Source organism: Balaenoptera borealis (genome assembly GCF_965194805.1).
Source record: "Balaenoptera borealis genome assembly, chromosome: 1".
In the NCBI taxonomy this organism is placed as follows: domain Eukaryota; kingdom Metazoa; phylum Chordata; class Mammalia; order Artiodactyla; family Balaenopteridae; genus Balaenoptera; species Balaenoptera borealis.
The window spans coordinates 145,019,169-145,028,088 of NC_138860.1; the positions used below are offsets into that span (position 1 = coordinate 145,019,169).

Here is an 8,920-nt window from a genome sequence, read left to right on the forward strand (position 1 = left end):
TCTGTGTGTCAGATATTATGCTTGACACTGGAAACACAGAAGTTAAGAAGGCAGACTTATTCTAAGTGAGGACATTGGCCCTTAGTGGGCAGCTCTGGTGCAGAGAGAGCCCTTACCTCAGTTCCTAAGGACTTGGGGTTGAGTTCTAACTGGACTATTTTCCCACCAGCTGTGTGACTCTGGGCTAATTACTGAACTTCTCTGAGCCCCAGTTTCTTCTTCTGTAAAATAGGATTAATAACACAACTCAAACCCCACCTTCTTTTATTTGGAACAGCTCCAATTTTACAGTATTGTTTTACATATTGGATAGGGAGAGATGGGCTTGAAGCCTTTTTATTTTTTTATACAACTGCCCCAGGGGAACTTTGCTCTACAGCGAATGCCATCCTAAATTATGCATTCTTTTTGCCACAGACTACTTTATCCAGTTTTAAAATATGTATATTCTAGTAGAGTTGGGTTTTCTTTACCTGTATGAAGAGTTTCCTATGGTGGCTCAGAGCATAGCCCAGTGCAGGGCGATGGCTGCAAACTTGAACACCTGCAGGGCCAGGGATATAGGTGAATAAAGTGGAGGTTGGGCTATTTGTGGCTCCCTGGTGTGTCCGGAGCTGACAACTGCTGCTCAGCTCTTACAGAAGGATTTGCTGAGTAACATGGGCCCAGTGCTATTATATGTGCTCTCATTTCACAAGAAGCCAGAAATCTGGATTTCTTTGTTTTTTGGGTTTCCAATTTTTAAGTCTTAGTTGTTTGGGTTTTTTTTTTTTTTCTTTTTTTTCTGTGTGTGTGTGTGTGTGTGTGTGTGGCAGTCAGTGATTTATTTATTTTTTATTGTTGGTTAATATTTCATTATACAAATATATTATGATTTGTTAATCCATTCATTTTTTGAACATTTTTCTATAACTTTTTTTAACATCTTTATTGGAGTATAATTGCTTTACAATGGTGTGTTAGTTTCTGCTTTATAACAAAGTGAATCAGTTATACATATACATATGTTCCCATATCTCTTCCCTCTTGCATCTCCCTCCCTCCCACCCTCCCTATCCCACCCCTCTAGGTGGTCACAAAGCACAGAGCTGATCTCCCTGTGCTATGCGGTTGCTTCCCACTAGCTATCTATTTTACATTTGATAGTGTATATATGTCCATGCCACTCTCTCACTTTGTCACATCTTACCCTTCCCCCTCCCCATATCCTCAAGTCCATTCTCTAGTAGGTCTGTGTCTTTATTCCCGTCTTACCACTAGGTTCTTCATAACCTTTTTTTTTTTTTTCCTTATATTCCATATATATGTGTTAGCATACTGTATTTGTTTTTCTCTTTCTGACTTACTTCACTCTGTATGACAGACTCTACCTCCATCCACCTCACTACAAATAACTCCATTTCGTTTCTTTTTATGACTGAGTAATATTCCATTGTATATATGTGCCACATCTTCTTTATCCATTCATCTGATGATGGACATTTAGGTTGCTTCCATGTCCTGGCTATTGTAAATAGAGCTGCAGTGAACATTTTGGTACATGACTCTTTTTGAATTATGGTTTTCTCAGGGTATATGCCCAGTAGTGGGATTGCTGGGTCTTATGGTAGTTCTATTTTTAGTTTTTTGAGGAACCTCCATACTGTTCTCCATAGTGGCTGTATCAATTTACATTCCCACCAACAGTGCAAGAGTGTTCCCTTTTCTCCACACCCTCTCCAGCATTTATTGTCTCTAGATTTTTTGATGATGGCCATTCTGACCGGTGTAAGATGATATCTCATTGTAGTTTTGATTTGCATTTCTCTAATGATTAATGATGTTGAGCATTCTTTCATGTGTTTGTTGGCAATCTGTATCTCTTCTTGGAAAAATGTCTATTAAGGTCTTCTGCCCATTTTTGGATTGGGTTGTTTGTTTGTTTGTTAATGAGCTGCATGAGCTGCTTGTAAATCTTGGAGATTAATCCTTTGTCAGTTGCTTCATTTGCAAATATTTTCTCCCATTCTGAGGGTTGTCTTTTTGTCTTGTTTATGGTTTCCTTTGTTGTGCAAAAGCTTTTAAGTTTCATTAGGTCCCATTTGTTTATTTGTGTTTTTATTTCCATTTCTCTAGGAGCTGGGTCAAAAAGGATCTTGCTGTGATTTATGTCATAGAGTCTTCTGCCTATGTTTTCCTCTAAGAGTTTGATAGTGTCTGGCCTTACATTTAGGTCTTTAATCCATTTTGAGTTTATTTTTGTGTATGATGTTAGGGAGTGTTCTAATTTCATACTTTTACATGTACCTATCCAGTTTTCCCAGCACCACTTATTGAAGAGGCTGTCTTTTCTCCACTGTATATGCTTGCCTCCTTTATCAAAGATAAGGTGACCATATGTGCATGGGTTTATCTCTGGGCTTTCTATCCTGTTCCATTGATCTATGTTTCTGTTTTTGTGCCAGTACCATACTGTCTTGATTACTGTAGCTTTGTAGTATAGTCTGAAGTCAGGAAACCTGATTCCTCCAGCTCCATTTTTTGTTCTCAAGATTGCTTTGGCTATTCGGGATCTTTTGTGTTTCCATACAAATTGTGAAATTTTTTGTTCTAGTTCTGTGAAAAATGCCAGTGGTTGTTCGATAGGGATTGCATTGAATCTGTAGATTGCTTTGAGTAGTAGAGTCATTTTCACAATGTTGATTCTTCCAATCCAAGAACATGGTATATCTCTCCATTTATTTGTATCATCTTTAATTTCTTTCATCAGTGTCTTATAATTTTCTGCATACAGGTCTTTTGTTTCCTTAGGTAGGTTTATTCCTAGATATTTTATTCTTTTTGTTGCAGTGATAAATGGGAGTGTTTTCTTAATTTCACTTTCAGATTTTTCATCATTAGTGTATAGGAATGCAAGAGATTTCTGTGCATTAATTTTGTATCCTGCTACTTTACCAAATTCATTGATTAGCTCTAGTAGTTTTCTGGTAGCATCTTTAGGATTCTCTATGTATAGTATCATGTCATCTGCAAACAGTGACAGCTTTACTTCTTCTTTTCCAATTTAGATTCCTTTTATTTCTTTTTCTTCTCTGAATGCTGTGGCTAAAACTTCCAAAACTATGTTGAATAATAGTGGTGAGAGTGGGCAACCTTGTCTTGTTCCTGATCTTAGTGGAAATGGTTTCAGTTTTTCACCATTGAGGACAATGTTGGCTGTGGGTTTGTCATATATAGCCTTTATTATGTTGAGGAAAGTTCCCTCTATGCCTACTTTCTGCAGGGCTTTTATCATAAATCGGTGTTGAATTTTGTCAAAAGCTTTCTCTGCATCTATTGACATGATCATATGGTTTTTCTCCTTCAATTTGTTATTATGGTGTATCACGTTGATTGATTTGCGTATATTGAAGAATCCTTGCGTTCCTGGAATAAACCCCACTTGATCATGGTGTATGATTCTTTTAATGTGCTGTTGGATTCTGTTTGCTAGTATTTTGTTGAGGATTTTTGCATCTGTGTTCATCAGTGATATTGGCCTGTAGTTTTCTTTCTTTGTGACATCTTTGTCTGGTTTTGGTATCAGGGTGATGGTGGCCTCGTAGAATGAGTTGGGGAGTGTTCCTCCCTCTGCAATATTTTGGAAGAGTTTGAGAAGGATAGGTGTTAGCTCTTCTCTAAATGTTTGATAGAATTCACCTGTGAAGCCATCTGGTCCTGGGCTTTTGTTTGTTGGAAGATTTTTAATCAGAGTTTCAATTTCAGTGCTTGTGATTGGTCTGTTCATATTTTCTATTTCTTCCTGGTTCAGTCTCGGCAGGTTGTGCATTTCTAAGAATTTGTCCATTTCTTCCAGGTTGTCCATTTTATTGGCATAGAGTTGCTTGTAGTAATCTCTCATGATCATTTGTATTTCTGCAGTGTCAGTTGTTACTTCTCCTTTTTCACTTCTAATATTATTGATTTGAGTCTTCTCCCTTTTTTTCTTGATGAGTCTGGCTAATGGTTTATCAATTTTGTTTATCTTCTCAAAGAACCAGCTTTTAGTTTTATTGATCTTTGCTATTGTTTCCTTCATTTCTTTTTCATTTATTTCTGATCTGATCTTTATGATTTCTTTCCTTCTGCTAACTTTGGGGTTTTTTTGTTCTTCTTTCTCTAATTGCTTTAGATGCAAGTTTAGGTTGTTTATTCGAGATGTTTCCTGTTTCTTGAGGTAGGCTTGTATTGCTATAAACTTCCCTCTTAGCACTGCTTTTGCTGTGTCCCATAGGTTTTGGGTCATCATGTCTCCATTGCCAGTTGTTTCTAGGTATTTTTTGATTTCTTCAGTGATCACTTCGTTATTAAGTAGTGCATTGTGTAGTCTCCATGTGTTTGTATTTTTTACAGATCTTTTCCTGTAATTGATATCTAGTCTCATAGCATTGTGGTCAGAAAAGATACTTGATACGATTTCAATTTTCTTAAATTTACCAAGGCTTGATTTGTGACCCAAGATATGATCTAGCCTGGAGAATGTTCCATGAGCAGTTGAGAAAAATGTGTATTCTGTTGTTTTTGGGTAGAATGTCCTATAAATATCAATTAAGTCCATCTTGTTTAATGTATAATTTAAAGCTTGTGTTTCCTTATTTATTTTCATTGTGGATGATCTGTCCATTGGTGAAAGTGGGGTGTTAAAGTCCCCTACTATGATTGTGTTACTGTCGATTTCCCCTTTTATGGCTGTTAGTATTTGCCTTATGTGTTGAGGTGCACCTCTGTTGGGTGCATAAATATTTACAATTGTTATATCTTCTTCTTGAATCGATCCCTTGATCATTATATAGTGTCCTTCTTTGTCTCTTGTAATGGTCTTTATTTTAAAGTCTATTTTGTCTGATATGAGAATTGCTACTCCAGCTTTCTTTTGATTTCCATTTCCATGGAATATCTTTTTCCATTCCCTCACTTTCAGTCTGTATGTGTCCCTAGGTCTGAAGTGGGTCTCCTGTAGACAGCATATATATGGGTCTAGTTTCTGTATTCATTCAGCCAGTCTGTGTCTTTTAGTGGGAGCATTTAATCCATTTACATTTAAGGTAATTATCGATATGTATGTTCCTATTCCCATTTTCCTGAATGTTTTGGGTTTGTTATTGTAGGTGTTTTCCTTCTTTTGTGTTTCTTGCCTAGAGAAGTTCCTTTAGCATTTGTTGTAAAGCTGGTTTGGTGGTGCTGAACTCTCTTAGCTTTTGCTTGTCTGTAAAGATTTTAATTTCTCCATCAAATCTGAATGAGATCCTTGCTGGGTAGAGTAATCTTGGTTGTAGGTTTTTCTCCTTCATCACTTTAAATATGTTCTGCCACTCCCTTCTGGCTTGCAGAGTTTCTGCTGAAAGATCAGCTGTTAACCTTATGGGGATTCCCTTGTGTGTTATTTGTTGTTTTTCCCTTGCTGCTTTTAATATATTTTCTTTATATTTAATTTTTGATAGTTTGATTAATATGTGTTTTGGCGTGTTTCTCCTTCGATTTATCCTGTATGGGACTCTCTGTGCTTCCAGGAGTTGACTAACTATTTCCTTTCCCATATTAAGGAAGTTTTCAACTATAATCTCTTCAAATATTTTCTCAGTCCCTTTCGTTTTCTCTTCTTCTTCTGCGACCCCTATAATTCGAATGTTGGTGCGTTTAATGTCGTCCCAGAGGTCTCTGAGACTGTCCTCAGTTCTTTTCATTCTTTTTTCTTTATTCTGCTCTGCAGTAGTTATTTCCACTCTTTCATCTTCCAGGTCACTTATCCGTTCTTCTGCCTCAGTTATTCTGCTACTGATCCCTTCTAGAATATTTTTAATTTCACTTATTGTGTTTTTCATCATTGCTTGGTTCCTCTTTAGTTCTTCTAGGTCCTTGTTAAATGTTTCTTGCATTTTATCTATTCTATTTCCAAGATTTTGGATCATCTTTACTATCATTATTCTGAATTCTTTTTCAGGTAGACTGCCTATTTCCTCTTCATTTGTTTAGTCTGGTGTGTTTTTACCTTGCTCCTTCATCTGCTGTGTGTTTTTCTGTCTTCTCGTTTTGCTTATCTTACTGTGTTTGGGGTCTCCTTTTTGCAGGCTGCAGGTTCGTAGTTCCTGTTGTGTTTGGTATCTGTCCCCAGTGGCTAAGGTTGGTTCAGTGGGTTGTGTAGGTTTCCTGTTGGAGGGGACTAGTGCCTGTGTTCTGGTGGATGAGGCTGGATCTTGTCTTTCTGGTGGGCAGGTCCACGTCTGGTGGTGTATTTTGGGGTGTTTGTGGCCTTACTATGATTTTAGGCAGCCTCTTTGCTAATGGATGGGGCTGTGTTCTTGTCTTGCTAGTTGTTTGGCATAGGGTGTCCAGCACTATAGCTTGCTGGTCATTGAGTGAAGCTGGGTCTTGGTGTTGAGATGGAGATCTCTGGGAGATTTTCATTGTTTGGTATTACGTGGAACTGGGAGGTCTCTTGTGGACCAGTGTCCTGAAGTTGGCTCTCTCAACTCAGAGGCACAGCCCTGATGCCTGGCTGGAGCACCAAGAGCCTTTCATCCACACGGAAGGCTGGTCTTGGGTGATGGCAAGAAGAGTAGATTTCTTTATAACTCTGCTCAGTATTCTGTAACAACCTGCTAGTGTTGGAGGGTCTCCTACAGAGGCGGTGGGTGGCTGTGGCTCACTGTGAGGACAAGGACACTGGCAACAGAAGTTCTATAACTCTTTTTTGAACAAATATTTTTATTTCTCTTGGATGAATAATTAGGAATAGAATTACTGAATCAAATGGTGGATGTTTGTTTAAATTTATTAAATGCCATTGAACAGATTCCAAAATGGATGACAAGCTTTTCCTGCCACTAAAATATATATAAAAAGTCCAGGTACTCCATATCCTTGCAAAATTTGGTATTTCTATTTAAAAAATTATAGCCTTTCTTGTTAGTATGTTTCTTTTCTTTTCTTTTTTTCTTTTTTCTTTTTTTGCTCGTATTTTTTTTAAGTGTAGATCATACAGACATGTCTTTGAGCTGTAATCAGCTACTGACCACCAGATTGTGGCTTTAATAGGGAAAGGACCTGAGACTTTGGAGCCAGAAGAACTGCTGCCATTATTAGCTGAATGAATGACCTTGGGCAAATTATTTACCTCTGTCTGACTCAGTTTCTTCATCTGTAAAAGTGAAGATACCAGTAACTTGTCCCTGGACTTCCCTGGTCCCGGGCGCAGTGGTTAAGAATCCGCCTGCCAATTCAGGGGACACGGCTTTGAGCCCTGGTCTGGGAAGATCCCACATGCCGTGGAGCAACTAAGCCTGTGTGCCACAACTACTGAGCCTGCACTCTAGAGTCTGCGAGCCACAACTACTGAGCCCCTGTGCCACAACTACTGAAGCCCGTGCACCTAGAGCCCATGCTGTGCAGCAAGAGAAGCCACTGCAACTAGAAGCCCGCACGCTGCAACGAAGAGTAGCCCCCGCTTGCCACAACAAAGACCTAATGCAGCCATAAATAAATAAATTTATTTTAAAAAAAAACAAACATTAACTTGTCCCAGTGAAGTAGTGAGAAGGGTGATGTGTAAAACCTAGCACAAGACAAACAACTTCAAAAATGGGCAAAAGTTTTGAATAGATACTTCATCAAAGAAAATATGTAGATGGTTAATAAGTACATGAAAAAATTCTCAACATCATTAGTCATTAGAAAAATGCAAATTAAAACCACAATGAGATACTACCCCACCTGGAACAGAATGGCTATAATCAGAAAGTCAAATAATAACAAGTGTTGGTGAGGATGTGGAAAAACTGGAGTAAATATTGTTTCATATATTGCCAGGGAAAATGTAAAATGGTGTAGACACTTTGGAAAACAATTTGGCAGTTTCTTAAAATGTTAAACAGGAACTTACCATGCAACCCAGAATTCCACTCATAGGTATCTATCCATATGAAAACACATGTACCCAAAAGACTTATTTGGTAATTCTCACAGCAGCATTATTTATAAAACCAAAAAAAAAAAAAAAATCAATTCAAACGTTCATGAACCGGTAGAAGGACATACAAAATGGCATATATCCATATGACGGAGTAAAAAGCAATGAGATGCTAAAACATGGATGAACCTCAAAAATATGCTCAGTAAAACAGCCCAATATAAAAGATCACATATTATATAATTCTATTTATAAGAACTACCCAGGAAAGAAAATCTATGGAGGAAGAAAGTAGATTAGTTGTTGCCTGGAGCAGAGGGTAGGAACAGGGATTAACTACATATAGACACAAGGCAACATTTCAGGGTGACAGGAATGTTCTAAAACTAGATCGTGGCATTTCGGAAATATACTAAAAATCTTGGAACTGTACACTTAAAACCAGCGAATTTTATAGTATCTAAATTATACCTCAGAGCTTTTTTTTTTTTTTTTTTGAAAAAAGCAAACAAACAAAAAACCACCTAGCCTGGCACATAATATTTACTTAATAAATGCAACTTCTTCACTTACCCCTTATGTATAGAGAAGGAAAATTGCATTGCAGTGAGGAATTCAGGCCCTTAAATTGAACATGGCCTTTTCACTTTTTTACTAGCTGTGTGTCTTTGGAAACATTACTTAACCTCTCTGGGGCTCAGGCTCCCCATTTGTAAACTGAAAATAATAATAGCTATAGAGATATTTTTTAAGAATTAAATTAGATCATGCATATAAGGTATGTAGCATTTAGTAAACCCTCAATGAATGATAACGACATTGTTTTCCAGATTTATCACCTCTTGTCTGCTCTTTCCCTGTCTTTAGCATCAGTGATTATAACAGAGTACCTCTTGCTCTACTCCTCTTCCCCACAACACTGGGATTTTCTCTGCAGGATTTAGTCAGTTTATAGGTCTGTAGTAGAGTCTGGGCTTGAAATACTGCTTAGCATTA

The 8,920-nt window shown here is 37.6% G+C and overlaps 1 long non-coding RNA gene across 1 annotated transcript; it reads right to left on the reverse strand.

Moving 5' to 3' along the window:
- Positions 1-801: 801 nt before the first annotated feature.
- On the reverse strand, positions 802-7,319 carry LOC309613456. Its single transcript, XR_014235735.1, has 2 exons — positions 6,716-7,319; positions 802-925 (listed from the first exon to the last, which is right to left on the reverse strand). It is a non-coding gene; the product is annotated as an uncharacterized lncRNA (long non-coding RNA).
- Between the last annotated feature and the right edge of the window lie 1,601 nt (positions 7,320-8,920).